General features: G+C 36.9%; 1 protein-coding gene across 2 annotated transcripts in view; it reads right to left on the bottom strand.

The window, feature by feature from the left end:
• LOC117153276 (discoidin domain-containing receptor 2) overlaps positions 1–5,948 on the bottom strand; it is a 140,829-nt gene extending 134,881 nt beyond the window's left edge. For both annotated transcript variants that reach the window (XM_033327172.2, XM_033327171.2), the window contains exon 1: positions 5,485–5,948. The gene's annotated coding sequence lies outside the window, so the exon portion shown is untranslated. The remainder of the gene's footprint in view (positions 1–5,484) is intronic.
• Positions 5,949–18,572: the final 12,624 nt, after the last annotated feature.

Below are 18,572 nucleotides of genomic sequence, written 5' to 3' on the forward strand. Positions count from 1 at the left end.
TTTGGTTGGGAAATTCAAGGGAGGAACGGAATGACGTAGTACGAGGCGCTTTTAGAGAAGATTAGCGGTTAAACGTTGTGTTTTTTTGTAATGGCACATTCAGGGAAACTTATCTATATTATAGAGGAAAATTTTTAAAGTGGAATTTATAAGATTCTTTCAATCACTTTATTTCTTTCTTATAATGTAAGTTATTCGGCAATAAACGATATTAATGGATGGAAAATCTAATTTTACTATAAAAGTTTTATCGTCAAGTTTCTGTAATTATTTTCGTAATATTTATCGCATTAATACAGAAACTGACTATAGAAACTATTTGCAGATAGTTATTTCTCAACGAAATGTTTATTTGTCAGCTCTAGTGCACTTCATTTACATGGTAACAACATTTTTGTCGGACTAACTGGTACAAAATTTAATATGGTGTCCACGAAACTAATTAATTAATACATCAATACCGATGCTGTATTAGCATAATTTTACCTGTTTTTTTTTGTTATAATACAAATTACTTCGTGGTAAACGAAGCAAGAATAAATGTCGAAGAATTCAGTTTTACAAATTAACAATCTATTCGACCAGTTTATAATACGAATTTTCCTATTAGGTTTCCATTAATAATTTCCTGGCAACATAATAACTTATCGAAGAATCTCACAGCTTTCAAATATTCTGCTAGTAGAATGTACATTCAGTACTGTATTATAGACTCTGCTAATACCCTATGCTTGCATTATTTCGTACAATAAAAGCGTTATTAACATTTTGAATATTTCGATTATCGATCGGTAATGTTAAAATTTGATCTTGGAAACTACGATGGCTATGGTTCATGATTTTTGAATTATCGCGATTACCAAGCAGCACCCTCTCGCTCAGTCTCGGTAAATACCATACAGTATTAAAATATAACAGCAAATTTGTTGTTCACGTATCGATTCGCAAGTTCGTTTGAACAAGCCCCGACTCAACGATGCGCACGGGAATTTCCGAAAGTTCTACGACGAAATATCCACAATAACTCGTTGAAGCTACTAAACTTCGACGTTTCGAGCGGTGAAAAGAGTCGTGTTCTAGTCGATCACTGGTGCCAAAAAAAAAAAGAAAAAAAAGAAAAAAAATAGCGGGAGAGAGAGAAGCATCCTCAACGTCGACGTGTTCGAAGTACCGACGAGGTGTATGATCAATCGTTTACGCGTAACGTCGAATCGTACGTAACCGTTTTGCAAACTGCAAACGCGCTCTAACATGTTCTGCTTGGCGTTGCGTTATTGCTCCTGACGCAGTATAACCACGGAATTTATACAGAGCTTCCTATATGCAAATGTATAGTGCACCCGAAGCTCTGAGCTTTTAATCGCGAATCGTCCCAGTTTAACCATCTAGCGAATTCATTGCTGCAAACGACATTGAAATCAGAATATTTTTGTACAATTCTTAAGAATCGTCGCTCTATATTCTTCTTGTGACCTCGATGATTTTTGATCGAAAGAGGAGGGTTTGTAACAGAAAATCTTCTGAACAGAAGATCTTTTCAGGAAAGGAAAATGGTATTTCGCCATTCTCAAATTTCTTTAGGCAAATATTCGTCGTATTACAGAATTACTGTATGTTTTGTTTGTAATTATGCTACAGGAGATCGATATTTAATTAAATCAGGAAAACGTGATCATTGTAGTTAAAATTATTTTTGAAGACAAAATATTTTCAAACTAGACTGATGTGCTTTGAACGATATACCTTCATTTTTACTAAAATTTAATATTTTAATAAAATAATTAAAACTATAGATATTTCTCTTTTCCGCTGCTGCTATCATATATACTGATTCGTTTCTTCATATGTGAGTCCTTGTTTAAAACAGCCACGGCAATACCTAAATAATAGTCTTGTCAACAGTCCTATACCTATTTTGTAGACTCAGTTAATTTTCATTCGACGATAATTCATTCTCTTCTAATACGAGCTTTGCATCCGACTATCAGAATACATTCTTAGATAAAATATCGGAAACTCTGACTAGGATCGAGGCACCTTACAAGCCACTCATTCTTTTTCCTACCACTGTTCCTCGTGTCTTGTTCATTTTTTAATATTTTCCACCCTCCCCCTTATTCGTTGACAAGCGTTAATCGCGGCGAATTGAATGCTCGACGCTAATTGTATGCGTGTTTTAATTTGTCGATCGGATGCACGAAGTCGATTACCGGGATTGATTAAATTTTCATTTAATTAAAATTGTTATAATCGCTTACAGCATGGAAAGTCAGCATCTTCGGCATTTTTCGTAACGGAACGTTTGTTTTGGGATTAAGGGAAAAGTTCCGAAGCGTGGTTCGAGACGCTATGAATATTTTGTTGTCCTACCGGGTCTGTTTCCGAGAAAGAAGGTTCCAAAGTCGAGGTCGTTGATCGTGCTCGAGTATTATACATAAACATGAACTCGGTTCGATGTAACTGTTTATACGTAAAATCCAACGAGACAGAGAAATTTTTAAGACGTTAGGGTTGGAATCAGCAGATTTCTTGATACCAGTCCAGAACCGTACGTATGTTCAAGCGAAAAGAAAATCTCTATTACTCCTTCGAATATTTTTGTTTTAAGGAAGAGTATCCTGACGAAGTCGCCTATCCCGGAATTCTTACTTCCATACATTTGAAATTCGAAGACGACTAGTATACGGAAGAGAATCGTCTGAATATCAAGAACAATGAATCTGACTACTGAATAAATAATAGAATTTACTTGGTTTAGAGTTCGAAATATATCCATTGAAAAAGATATAGTACTGGTCAAGATATTATAATGAGATTGTGCTATTTAGAACCGTAAAATGTAATCTATGTTCAAATTTCGATTGAGAAATTTCCATAGAGATCTACCATTAATAATGTTTCACTTACAGGTAAAAAGAAGGAGACAGAGAGAAGAAAGAATAAGGAGAATCTCGACAGCGGCTGATATAAGGAATTTCGTTTACGCTTCTACAGTTGGGAATAATATTATACATCATATTATAATACATAATTATAGCACCATTCACTGATAAGAAATTTTGAAAAATAGCTATGCAACTGATTAAAACCTACTCGGTATTCATTAACAGTTCAGGAAAAGTTACAAATTTCTGATCAAGATTTCAATCTTTATTCCACTCTTCACTTATCTCATTATTCAATATAAGCAAAGTCTCTAAGTCTCTTCTTATAACAACACCGTAGCTTTCAATAGATTATCTATTTGCATTTCTATCAATTTATTTATCTCGATCCTAAACACACTCACAACGTATTCATTTCAAATCCTGACTAATTTTACAATGTTTCAATTTACAATTTTACAATTTACCCATATAGTATCTTAAACTGTACTTTCCAGTTCTCCAACAGAATTCACGTGTTTTCCGATGGAAAACGAGGAAGAAACAATCCTTCAACGAACCTTTCGACCCTTTAACGCCTATTCCCCGGAGAACTACCACGTTAAAACGTTCGCCACGCGAAGTCTCGGCCCCGTGTATCCTAGCTTCTAGATTCTTACATGCAAAATCGTTGGTGGCGATCAATGGGTGGCACGCCGCGAGGAGATTGCAGCTGATGGGCAGAATAGGCGGCGAAGCTTGGCCACGGCATTCAACGAGGCTAACTCTATCCCGGCAAATTACATTTCCATCCCCGTACGTGATAGGTGCAGCAAACATGCCCGTCAACGTCCGACCGAGTTTCTCCCTGATTAGTTACACTCGACGCTCGGATTATATTTCCAAAGGCAATTAATTAACCAACTTCCTCGGGGTCGCTTATGACCGCGTCGCGCTACGTGTCACGATATCGTGGATAGCCGGCAGTGGACATTGAAGGACAGCGTCCAATAAAACTGGGTGGTCGCTACGGAAGGAAAGAGAGGGGAAAATGAAATTTCTTGCGGAGCGAAACATCGACTGAGACGTCCACAGGACCACCTTAATGGAAACTGTCGCCGAAAACGTCAGGGTAAAGCCTTACTGGCTGATCAATCGTACGGTTGGACTACTTTCGATGAACTCTTATATCGTCCACCTACATCTTCCTTATTCCAATCATTTCTATCGCTCGGTTTTTGTATTTCATACATTTCCAGGTTTCGTTGAATGTCTAGAATTGTTGACTCTTACAAACTAGACATTTTTCGTTGGAATATCTTCAGAATCGTGGAAAGGTAGAGTTGTGAGATAGTTTCGATATCAAAGTAAAACTATGGTTTGGTATATTAAATAAATTTTAAGGTGCAAAGTACACTAAACAAGATGGAATGTTGTGCGATGGAATGCGATGCGGGATAACCTGGGCCAAATTCAAGGACTTCATTAACCAAATTTAACAATTATGGCAGATCCGATTCTTCACTGTAATGTATATACATATATATGTAATTTTAACACTAACAATTTTCTCTTTTTTATCATCTTTCTTCGTTCATTTTAGGAAAATTACTTAGACATTATCTACACATTATTTTGTCATGTTTTTCTCAAAACTTGGATGGGTATGAATTTCTTTTTCACCCCCAAATCGAAAACACTCGGTCCTTCTAATTACTTCTAGCACTCAAAGTTCAATCTAATAGGTTATTTAATTGTTTTATAATTAAACATTTCCTAATTGCCATTTCGAAAGAAACTTCTTAAAAATTGCATTCGATATATGTGGTTGAATTAGAATATGAAATTCGTGGAGTTTTCCCGCGTTCCAGGGCTGTTAACTTATCAGGCTTCCAGCGGCGGAAATATTGAAGTTTCTAGTTCGATGTCGTCGCGTGAAACGAGGGGAATTGCATTGCAATGTTCGCGCAATTTTCGTCGATGAATTTGTAGGACAAACGAGCGCCGCTGACATAATACCATGTTAAATTTATTCCGATCGAGTGTCAGAACTGTGTCACTTTGTGCATCGTAAGTTTACGCCGGTTTCGAATGGACAGCGTTGTTCGAACGAGAGATCCGCGGATATTTCACGTTGTAGAGTGAATAACCGAAAAACGAATGTCGGTCCGTGATAAACTTGGCCCGACTGACCAGCGGTAAACTCCTCTACTAGTTCCGAGCATATATACGGGCTGTCAGCTCGCGTTACGCGTCTGCATCGACGCGTTCACCTCGCTGGAAATATTTCACGATAACCCGGATAGGGTTAAACGGGATATCATTTAATTTCCCGTTAGCCCGCGTGAACATTTTGTTCCGTTTGCACCGTGTTAATTACGAACGCGTCAAGCCCCGTCGATATACTTCCGTTCACCATGCGCGTACATTCGAACGGAGTAAATCTCGCGTTAATTCCATGAATAATAGCACGACTAACAGAGGCGAGCCTTTTTAGAATGTTTCGATAAGGACTAAACACTTCTTCTTTTAGAGAAACAAACATTCCCCTCTTACAGAAGCTATTTATGTCTCGAAGGTGAAAGAATATCATCTTGGAAAAATAAAAATATCCACTCACCCAATCAAGTGTCCTTCGCACGGGGACAGCCGTAGAGCTGGCTGGTTGTTATCCTCGACGGTAGCGCCTCGTCACACATCCGATCGCCTCAGGATCGTTTCCCGAACTCGCATCGAATTATCGTCGATTGATACATCTTCCGCTTCGTCACTGAGTTTTTCTTCATTCCGTTTCCTTCACAGAAAACTAATCTTTCTTTCCTTGAAAATTTCCTCTCTCAACGTTGTACACCGTCCGGCGCAATGTCACACGTGATCGACTCCGATCGCGGATTACGACGCAACAATAACACGCGATATCGTGACGAAAACAAATCGAACAGTTTACAATTTGATCGTTGTATATGTGGTAAAAGGAAGCGCGTGAAGGAGAAGGGGGATTGTTCTACGAATGAGGGGGTGTTCGGGTCGAGGCCCGAGGCAAAACAAAAACGAGACAGAGGTAGCGACGTTACGCACGCGGTGGCCAGTCGCAGACTGAACTCGCGATCCGCGAGTAGCATCGATTTCGATGGAGGGGGAAAGGACTACGGGCCGTGACTGGAAGGGTGGGGTAGGGAGGGCTGGGAGGGCGCGCACGGGGCGAAAGGGACGAGAGCGGACGAGGCACAACGAGAGGAGCAGTCAAGCTATACGGGTGTCTAACAGCCGCGTTGGACGAGAGCTTATTTTGCCCGTGAGAGAACTGCTCTGCAGGCGTGAGAGACTCCTAGGCGTGAAAATACCTAGTCCTCCCGTAAATTCTTATTATAAAGTGTTATACGTTGTTTGAGAGAGAGAGATAAGATAAGTTGTGGACGAAGTGAATGGCAATCGTTTTAGGAGACTTATATGGTTGTATAGATTGGTAATTGTAAATAGAAGTTCGTCTGATTTTATTGTCATGGAAAGGAATTAGCTTCTCGAATAACTAGTTTCTACAATATTACTATAAAGTATTGGATTGTCTTGGGAGGAAGATAAATTAGATGTGTTAATGGCAATCGTTGCGAGAGACTTGGTCCGTTGCATAAATTGATAGAAGTTTGTGTTATCTAATCGTTATGTACAGCTTTACATGTTTCTAAAATATTATTATAGAGTATTGTAGAGTGTGGAGGTTCTTCGGAGAAGGAAGAAGTTGTAGATATAGCAAATAGTAATTGTTTCAGGAGATTCGTATCGTAAAAGTTTGTCTATTTTTATTATCATAAAGGCAGATTGTATGGTATTAGATATTTCTAAAGTGTTGGATGAAATGTTTGAAGGAAAGAGTATCGTTTCTATCAATCAATGATTTCATAAACTTTACCGTATAACGTAATAATTCTTCACCATTATTAATTTAATATTGCAAACATAATACGCATAAATCAAATGAAATTTTTATATTACACCTGAAAACGTCACGATTGCACAATAGTCCACGCTTTCTCGAAATTTATCCTCTTTAGAGGGTTAATATACTCCAAACTGAATCCCTCGAACGATTCTTGTCCCTTCTGTCTTTTGTTCGACCTTAATTCGCCCTCGAGTTTGTTCTCCGATCCCCGCCAATATTGGCTCCCTTGGTGGCGATTGCATTATCCGCGCGGGGATTTCGTACGAATCTCGTTTGACGGAGGGTCGCGAGTCGGGTAAACCATTGTTGTTCTCTGGTGATCGGCACAGGCTGGTTTTGCAGCTGATGGCGCGATTATTTTGTTTTACGCCTGGACGTTTTCGGGACGTTTGATTGGCGTGTTGTACAGGTTAATGGGACCGGCTGAATTACGATGATGATTGTGAAATAAACGAGAGGTGTGGTTTTGTTATCGATATGATAAAAATCGAACGGATACTTGAAATCGAGATTGAAGTTCGAAATCGCTGAACTTCGTTAAAAATGGATTAAGAAGATATTTCGAGAGAGAATTGTTACGGTAGTTCGTAACAACATTATTTTATGTTATTTGCCTTTAAATACGAATTTATATGTGTACTTAATGCTGTTAAACTGTCAAATAGGACCGTTATTCAATCGTCTAAGCGCACCATAAAAAATAAACCAGTTGTTATATATTAGTTCAGAATAAATTGACAGATATCACGACACTTATATTCATTGCCGTCTGTAATTCGATTTTAGTATGCTATTCTCAAGTCATATATATATTAACGAGTCGTATTATTTAGAAAGCTATTACAAAGGTTATTAATTGCGCAGAATAATCGAATAATCGAATAATCCACTAATTGAGCCGTAGCTTGATATTTTCCGTTCTATTAATTATGAATTATTTTCTGTTTCACTTATCTGTTTCATCGTTTTCATTTCTCTTCCCCGCGGGTGAAAAGTATCGAAAACTGCACGTCTCTCTGTTATGCAATTCGTACGACGTGTTATACGTTATTGACGATTCTCGAATAGTTAGTGGGAGGCTAAAATCCCAGGAGCCGTTGCGGTGCGTGTTAAACTGGAAACCAGTCGAGTGTACGGATGATTCACGATTTTTTTTTTCCAGTTTTTTTACCTCGTCGACTACGATGTGTATTTAATTACATATTTAAGTGCGGCTTCAAGAGCATCGTATTTCCACATGTTTCCAACAATCTTTTAATGCGTCTCGTTGATTAAATTCTTGCAAACAAACAATTCACCCTCTGGTAAGCTTTTTTAATTTTGAAAATCTTTGTAAATTGCTGTAAATTTATACATATGTATTCCATCGAAATATCAACTAAAAAATGTATTCGAAGATACTTTCATAGTTTATAATATATAATACAGAATAATAATATATAATATATATAATATATAATTTTGAAAAAAAGTCGCTGAGAATATTCCACGACTTTCTGGAGTGTTAATAGAAAGAATTTCTTTTTTGCGTTTTGTATTTAGTATGTTTGATGTAAAAATTGTAGGCCGATCAAGGCCTAACACGCGTTGAATGCTGTACTAATGCTAGGATTCGTCGGCAACGATTGTGGATCGACGCACGTCGCCGACGATAATCGTCGATCAACGACGGATTCAACGTCACGCGTGGTCGACAAAGGCAAACAGCGGTTGTCCGTGATTCGTCAATCCGTTTGCCAACGTTATTACGCGTTCACTGAAATCACAACGAACGCTAGATGAATTTCCTTCTGTGATTTCACCACCATTGTCACCTTCCCTCTCGTGTGGCTTCTTGAATTATTTCGCGATCCAAGAAGTTGTTTCTTCCAAATTTTCATGAACTCAGTGTGTTTCAAACTCTTTTTCTTTTTCTTTTTTTTCTGATCGGTTCAATTCATTCGAGTCACTTTTGTGTAAAAATCGTTCCATCAATCACACTTTTCGATTACGATTTCAGTGGAAATAACAGTGAATAAGGAGATGAAACGATATTTCATGTAAGGTGTTCTAGTTTCTTCTAGTCAAATATTGTCGGTATATTCTATCGATATAAATAACAAAAAATATAAAAACGTGCGTCGTTTGAAACTGTATTAAAAAGTTATTTCAAAAATATGAAATACAGGGAAAAGTTAGCAAAGCATAAATTCGTTGATAATCGATATAATCATAAGCTGTTGATATATGTATATTGCCATATATGTATATTCACCACTCCTATGAATACAAAATTTATAACAAAACCAAAAAATTACATTTATTGCTGTAAGAAGATCATTTTAATCTGGTTCAATTTTACCAAATCAGTCATCTAGCTTTCGAATGAATTCTCTACGTGCTTTGATATTTAGTTATTTGATACGCGTACACAAGATACTGTCTAAAGGAAACTGGAATACCCTATGTAACGACAACGTTCAGCATAAAATCTCTCTTCCTTTCTCACCAGCATTTAGTCAAGAAACGAAGATCGATCGATCTCAAGTGATATTCTTTTGTTCGATGTGAAGTAAATTCACTCGAAATCAAAGAAGAGTCAATACGGTTCACTTAAACTCCACTCAGCGAAAGATACACTTAACTAACGATACCCGGAGCGGCTCTTATTCCCGAATATTAAGCTCCGGAACGGCGGATCCATCGACGAGTCGAATAGCCCAATTAGAGCGGCCGTCCGGCAAACGGGAGGATTCCCGTATTCGTAGCCTCATCCGCAACACGATCGGCCGATTCAAACTTTCTCTTATAAACTTACCAACTATCCAACGATTTTCCCTCACAGTTCTCCACATACGTGTAAGTTTAAGTACATACGTTTCCCTTGTTACACGTAATTTTCTGAAAATTCAGCGCGCGTCAGCATGACGCGAATAAATAGACAACAAGCCATAGAATAACGCGGCGATTTCCGCAAGTGTTTTCATTAAGGCGCTTAAACAACCAGAATCCCCGCGACGTACAATTACGTGGTTTTATTGCTGGTTTTCGACTTACGTGTATATCATAGTTCAGATACGATATCCGGTCACGTGTGAACCATCGTTACTACAAGCGTGTACATAAATTTGTTAAGAGGACCCGCAGGAATACGATATCGCGACGGATGGTTTGGGATTTTCGTAAAAAGGATCGGCACACAGTCCTGCCTGCTTCCAATTAAGCTTACGGGCTTGTCCGCTTCTAGACAAATATTAGATGACGTCCGAGCGTCCCGACGCTCTTCCCTGCGCCGCTCGCGACACTACCTACTATTAAATATTCGTTACATAACGCCTGAGATATGTACGTCGTTAAGCTCCGCTATTCTGCTGGCAGTGTTACCTGAATTTTTCGCTAGTTCTGATTTCTTGGGACACTGAGGAAATTTTACGATGGTAAAACGAAGGGTGTTAAAAAGTTTTGTTTCTTTTTTGGACGGATCAATTGGATAGAAATAATTTTAATAATTTTTATTAACATTCGTTAAAGTAAGTTTTGGAAAAATATGGAGAAAAGATAATTCGTTACTCGCTCGAGAAATATTGATACGCATCTGTATCTTTGGTATTTTTTTAATTCCTTAAAGGCCACTATTTCATTCACAATTTTTTTTTTCATTCAATTTCCTTCATCGAATTCCATTTCTCGACGATACGGTTATGAAGGGATTTGCTCCATTTATTTTTTCATCCCTATTTCTCTTTTCACTTGGTTCATATAATTTTATGAAGTTTGAAGGAATATAATAGTAGCAACATCATGAAATTTTTGCTCTTCCTTCTGTGGTAGGCTTATGTAACGTATCTGGTATTTTAATAGTACACTTTTTATGCCTTAGGAAAACAATACGTATATTATTCCTTTCATATTTTTCAATAATATTGTCCATACACAACTGCAACGCGTTATTTTCTGATCTTTAATGGTTTAATCGAACCGGGATTCCAATCCTTCGCTTAATAAGAGGTTCGTATAATTGAAGTATTCAAGACTAAGGTTTATAGTGGATATCAAAACTAAAAATCGCAAGAGTCTAAGATCAATCCTTCCAACTAATTAAATTGTCAATTAATAAAATCTTAAGAAAAGCTCATTGATTAATAGACATCTTGTTTAACCGATTCCTACGAACAAAGGTAAAAGTCTTAAAGACGCAAGGTCTTACGTTTCACGATATAATTAGCCAACGAGAGAACAAAGGAATATCGCAAATGAGAACTGCTTCGAGATTGATTATCATTTCAAGATCGTTTTCCAAGCACAAGCGTTCGCGGATTAAAAGCTAAACACCATCCATTATTTCAAGTGAGAGTTGTCCTCCCCAACCTCGTTCGCTTTATCCTTTCGCGATGTTTCTTCGCGCTTTTGTCCGGAGCTGCTCGCGTCGATGGCCCGTGAACACAAAGGAACTCCTTGGGAAACTTCCTCCTAGTCGAACGACAGTCAACTTCATCGTCTCGAGATTATCGCTCCGACGATAGCCTCGTTATCCTTCGTCCCTTGGTCGAGGACGCGCGGACACGGCCGCGCCTTAATTATTTCTCTAGAAAGCGAATTAGAATGTCGACTATGTCTTTCCCTCTCTGTCTCTCTCTCTCTATCTATCTATCTACCTATCTTCATGGTCGAAAGTCAGACCCGATGAATCGTCGATAAGCACGCGATACCCTCGCGAGACTAATAAGGACGACTTTAAAAATGCGCGAAATTCTAATGTGAATCACCTAATGCACCCGAGTAATTGCATTGTTACAGTTAGCTGTAACAGTTACTTGACTTAGGCATTTTTATTTTGGAATGTATATTGTAATTATTTCCAGTTCGATCGAAGACAATCGAGTTACACGACGCGAAAAACTTGAATTAGATTTGAAACAAAATTTTTTTCTTATGAGAAATAAAAAAACCGTGTTGGATATCTTTATCATATACTTTCGTTTGTATAATTTTCATTTCTTTAAGTTTGTCAGGACTCTGAGTTTCGTTCAATCGCTTTAATACAATATTGTGCGTACTTGAAATTTTATGAAAATTAGAAAATTTCGATTATTTTAAAACGTCAAGGAAGTCGACGTTTGAAGATAGACGACTGAATGTTAACCAATAGGAAACAAGACAAATTTTCAATCATTAGCAACATTATCCTGATATCCATTATTTTGTGCTGCATACAAACTAGGGAGAATCCAAGAACCTGCCACTGTGCAGATTTATGGTATGTCGATTATTATTAAAATGCATAAAAGCGTTTTGAATTTTTAATTATTCCTTGAAAACTAAGAGCTTTCTTGATAATACGTAACAGTAATTAAATGAACTAAACACAGGTATTGAGATTTTAATTTGAAAAATAGTAAAGAAGTCAGCGAATAAACTTGATCTGACGTTAATTATACCTAGCACAGCTTCCTTCGCCTGTTATCAATTATCATCGAAGAGTACCGATGAAGAAAAGATGGTAAAACGCGGTTTCGAAACGAAGCTCGTTTACGCAACAGCGATTTTCGTGTATTCGTTTCACCATCGATTCGTATGAGTACGTGCATTCATTATGGGGAAAGTGGAAAATCGTGTGCAGAAAGCGCGCAAACATAGCTTTGGTAACTTGCTTTTATATCATTGTACGGGTTTCATGAAGATTCATTACGTAGTTGACTACCATTGTGCAGGATTAAATGGCTTTTGGAATTGAAATTGTATCAAGTTGATCGTTCGTCGTTACAACGGTTGCACGCGAACTCGAGGGGCTCGTACAGTGAATTTTTATTTAGTTCCGTTTTTTATTCCTTTCTTTTTTTTTATTTGAGATACTAGAAATCGATCCGGGGCTCGAGTCATTGGCTTCGATGTTACGAAGAAATTGAACGGCGCGCTTCAATCTCAACGGAACGAAATGTTTTTCATTAGACCTGTAATTAGAGTTCCGGGTAAAGCGAAAGGGGAACGAGGCGCACGAATAAATCATGCACAATATGGGCGAACCATGTAATCAGCGCATAATTCGAAGATCGATATACGGCGGAAAGAGATGAGCTAGCACTGACATCAGACGGTCAATTAGACGTAATGCGAAGAAAATTGTATGTAATGTCGGTGGATCGTTCGAAACACAAGATAAATGCTTTACGACGCAATTGGGCATTTGCTTTTGCGTCACAATTTAGCGGCATCCTGGGTGCATTAAAACTTAGATGGCATTTTTCTAGCATTCGGCCACGCTGGCAAATTACGGAAAAATTAACAGAGTATGTTCGTTGCATGGTGTTTGAAAACGATTGTCTGACCAAGAAAAAATCATAAGTTTGGTCGTTCCTTGTTACTTAATATTTTTGTCCTTTTTTTTTTAAGATTCTAAATCCTTAAGGATCCTTACTTATAATTAGTTTAAAAAATAGTCAATTTTTAAATGGACGCCATTTAGCTTTTTAAGTACAACTATATAAATTTTAATTAAGATTTTTAAGACTTAGTTCGTTAGTTTCTGTAAGTATCAAATGCTACATTTTATAACTTTCTTTCTGATATAATTTTGAAGTTCGTGGACACTCCAAACGTTTTATACATTAACATCGTTTGTTATGTAGCTATTTCAGTTATTATATTACACGGTATCTACGGAGTATTTATAGATCATAGTGGGCGTTTCGTAACAAAGTGTTTCTACATGAACATATAAATACGGTAGCTGCGATATTTAAGCGATAGACGATGTTAGTCTGCATGGTTTATAGACAACGGTTTTAATATACTGCGTATTATTCTGTTACATACATACCTTTTACATTTTATATCTCGTGTGAGCCGTACGTAAATCGATGTTTCGAACAAAGTAATTTTAAATAATTACATTTGGATAAATAATTGAAAGTGTCAGCGAATTGTATAGGATCATGACAAACGTTGATACGATTGTTAATTTCCTGCGTGTAAAATACTACGAAAATATTTATTCCGTGACGCGACTATGATTCATTCTTATCGCGATGATTTTTGTAGAATATCGAACGATATCTATCTTTTTATCCTATTTTTATTCTTTCAAGTAATAAAAATCGATTAACGTTTGATTGCATATTATGGAGATTGTACAACTGGACCGTATCAATCACGTCGAGATGTGAATTGAAAGTCATTCTGTCTGCGTATACAGAGACACTGATATCTACCACCTCTGAATAACAACGAATTATTTGGAAGGTTTGATGAAACGTTAATATAGGATCGAGTAATCCTTCGGTGACAGCATCTGTTGTTTGATAAACGATGGAGAAAAAGTATGGGCAGTTACAATTCGTGCCGAGAATCAAAGAAAATGCCTTTTTGATGAAAAATTTATTACGTAGCCAATTGTCTCTCGAACAATGTTATTTATTCGTTGTGAAATGTTTTCGGCAAAATATCCGGATAAAACGTTGATAATGGAACAAAAGATGTATTTCCAACGAAACAAATTTTTACGTTCATCCACGTATAGGTATATCGACCAAGTTGGCGCGATCGTACGTGTCTCATAACAGCATGCTTCTATGATCAATTACTCTACCGACACAATAGGTCAGGCCTTCTCCATCTTCGCTACATTAGCAGAGAACACAACACTGTGTCATTAAGGAGACCACGCGTCATTAAGTCATACTCTCGTATCAGTCGAAGTATCGGATAAAATGCATGTGCGATATTTATAACTATGACGTAATTGTACGCGACGACAAAGGAATAATATCGTGTCGATATCGTATCCTATTTGTAGGATGCTTTAACATGTAAAAATTATTCCTGGGAGCAATATCGAATCAATTCGATTGAAAGAAAGAGAAAAGAAAAAAAGAAAATACGTGTGGTGCAATAAACCGGATATAATAAAGCACAAAGTCACGAGAAACGAAGTATTGGATTTGAAACGTAGAACGTGATATCAAAGACTATGGGCTAGCAGAAACCAAAATTGGTAAACCACAGGCATGTTGGACATGATCCAAACATCGCTGGAATTGCGCAATCAGATCTATGAACAAACCAGGACAAGAGACCCAATACAGGAAGTATGACATTAATAACGCGAGTATTACGAATTTAAAAACGCAGAAACACAAGTCATAAACGAATATAATATTTGATTGGCAAGGAATGAATGCAGTAATTTATTTAGAGTTCACAGAGACAAATGGTCAATTGAGTAAAGGTACAGTTCATTTGAAGTTCATAAAGTATGATACTGATAACTTTGGATCCACAGTAGATAGAAACGATATCGAGTTCATAGAAATAACTAAAGTTCACTAAAATCCATAGAATTATTACAAATTTTAGAACACTTGTGAAAGCACGTCCGATCCATAATATTAATCTGTATTTATAGTACCACGAGTTCCAATGTGAAGTTGTGAGATCTTGACCCTTGCGTCGTTGTGGTCGTGAGACTTCACTCGGTGGTCATTGAAACTCGAACTGGACCTCGGAGTTGTGGAACCTCGACATTCATGATTTTGGGATCGTAAGGTTCCAAATAGACTAAGTTGAGAAATCAAAAGTAAAATGTCAAACGGTCTGGAGAATCGCTTGGGATCTAGATTATATATTTTTTGATTAACCTATGAAATTATGTTATTACAACAGGAGAAAAAAAAGAGAGAAGAAGGATAAAAAGGTGATAGAAATTCTCATAACTTTTGAATGGTCTATACCGTGTCTGACAACTTGCAGGTTAACCGTATAATTATTATTAACCGTATTGCGTATATTTGTGATGCATTATGTCCGGTACAATATTATGTCTCTAATCTGTTTTATGTAACTGGAATGGATTTTAAATGATTGCAGTCTAGCTTCATTATTATCCAGGTTTTCATACAATCTGCTGCTTCAAGTGTAGTTTATCGGATTGTTATTGCTTGTTGTCATTTATCTCGTGTTTTGTGGAATTATTTTGATATTTTATTGACGGACACGTTTTCCGTGAATAATAATTTCATTCAACTTGTATCTTTTAAATGAATCAGAATATTTATATGAAAATTTAAGGACGTGCTAAAAAGCTTTTAATTATTATTTCTACATTTGACATTATTTAGATTAATGACCATTTATTTAATGTTATTTATTTAATATTTTTAATAACGTTTTTTATTATTATTTATTTAATATTATTCAAAAATTACATATTATTTGAAATATTTATATCTCGTGTTTACACACTGCAATATGACTATTTCACATAAGATACCAATTGGCGTTAATTCGTTTCTATATATTTAGTCTTTCTGCTGGACATTTTGCTGGTACCTCTTCTCCGTATATTACACCTTAACAAACCAAATTTGTTACATGTGTCCTGGTACGGTGGTAGCTTCTAAAGTCCAAACAAATACTCGTTTATCCTGGATTCCAAACGCTTTCCGTACAACGGAGCAGGTGGAACAGCTGACGTGCCATCGCTTGGAAGACGGGATCTAGCGAAGTAGACGAGCGTCTCTTCATTATTCAAAGCTAAGCGCGGTCATTGGTCATGGTCCCTACCACTTCTCAGAAGCACTTCAAGTTTAACTACGTTTCTTTTACTGTTTAATCTAAATCATCGACGAAAGCCAGTCATGTGAAAAATGACTAAAAGTCTGATATGTTCATCTCTAACCCCAAAATTTTGGAATCATTTTCTCAGTTGTACTTATATCGAATCTTTTTCTGATTTTGGTAAAAAATTTGCGCTGCAAACGTCGATAATAACTTTTTCTTTATTTAAATAGATTTCCGAGGAAAGAACTTTTTAATTTAATCAAATTCCAAGTGGACCTTTTCAAACTGAATTCCGTAAAGTACGATCATTTTCAAATTCAAGTTGCTATAATACGAAAGTTCCAGATTCTTGGCCTGTAGTATGAATACATATTTTAACCCTTTTGAATTGCTCCATCGACAAGAAAGACGATAGTATGGCAGTAGAGAGTATAATACATGAAAATTAAAAAATAACGAGCTAAGTGTAACTTGAAGAGATTCTATCTCTCGATAGGTCTCAATTAGTGATGTCAGAAAAATTACAATAACTCAGAAGTCTTTGCATTTTACTTGCATCGGAATGTATTCTCCCGTTAGTTTCGACACGTGCCACAAAATAAATCACAAATTTATTACTAAATCTGTCCAACTAACATTCACTCCCATAACGGGGCAAACATACAAATTACAGTTCGTATTGAAATTCAGGAACGATTTCATGATTAGTGTCGTGCACGTACATAGATAGCTTCTCGTAGAGTTGAAACAGAGATGGGAAGATTGGATGACTAAGGGAGACGGAAGATCAACCGGCGGCTAAGGGCGATGCTTAAGTGTTGGTGCACGAACGATGGACCGTCGGCCGCACCATGTGCTAACTTAACTGAAGGGATTACGAGCTTAGTTAATGGATGCCCCTCGTACGGTTCACGGGTAACCACTGTGTTACCCCCGTTCTAGTGCTACGACACCCCTGAGCGCTCGATGGATTTCCAAAATCTTTCGTAATAAATGCTGGGTTATATGACCGAAGGGGTCACCGAGGTATTCCGTAGCTCTTAGACCATTTGCGGCCTTTGGGATTACGGCGCTTAGTTAACACCGGATCTCTATTAACTCTTAGGGTTAGCCTTACCCTCTTCGTACCTCATCTTTTCTCGCGATCCGATGATCTACTTAACGTCGATTGTACCTGGTGTTGCCTGGTATTGTATAATCGATGGTGACGTTTCGCTGTACATGCACTTTACACATCGACGTAATGTTGCTTACGTATTTGCAGGTATTTTAGTAACCAAAACGTAGAGTCAAATTTCATAAATCATAACTAATATTATTTTTGATAGGATGTTTTACATTTGAGATGTCTCATCGTATATGCACTTCTCACGTAGACTTGCATGCACGTAGCTGAAACGTGTAATTAAATTTCGTATATGAGAACTAATAATACTTTTATGTATTATCATAGATATACTTGGGTATTTTCAGATATTTGCTATAATTTTTTGTCCAAATTGAATGTAATAATTCAGTTTTCGTATTTTGTAAAAGTGATCGTCTATTTCATAAAATGATATAAATTCAATCATCCTTTTGAAGTTAATAAGCAACAAACCATTTTTTCGAATAAATCAAATTTTTTACTCTATTTGGACGAAGAGTTGATTCATTCAACAAACCATTTCAACTAAATTAAGTTACGAAATCATTTAACCTAGCCACCATTGAATTTTTATAAATATATTCGTAATAATAAAAATATATTCGTAAATTTGTCCTATTTTTATTCGAAAAGGTGAAAAATTTTGCTGAGTATAACATATATTCCAGCGGAGGAGGAATAAGTTGGAAGTATTAACGGATCGAGGAAATTAGCTTCCACAGTGACTCGTACGTTAGCAAGATTTATGGATCAAGTCTGCGAGGATTACGGTTGATTCTGCTTTCCCTTGAAACGTTCAAACTTGGAGCTTCATTAATTCCCCAGTTTTAAGTATCATCATTGCGTATCCAGACGGTTTCGTGCTGATTAAATTTAATGACGCTCCGCATTATTACTAGAGTGGTCGAAACGTATAATTATTTCAATATAAGCTTCGATTAAAAAAGAAAATAAAAGGGGGGACGTAACGAAGAGTAATTAAAACAGGTACCACGCAGCTACAAGTAATAGAAGATCGCCAGATGGACGAGAAAGCGCTCACTCTCCTGTAATTTCTTATAAGGATACAATTTCCAAGCACTGGTCT

The sequence above is a fragment of the Bombus vancouverensis genome, chromosome 1 (assembly GCF_051014615.1).
Source record: "Bombus vancouverensis nearcticus chromosome 1, iyBomVanc1_principal, whole genome shotgun sequence".
NCBI lineage: Eukaryota > Metazoa > Arthropoda > Insecta > Hymenoptera > Apidae > Bombus > Bombus vancouverensis.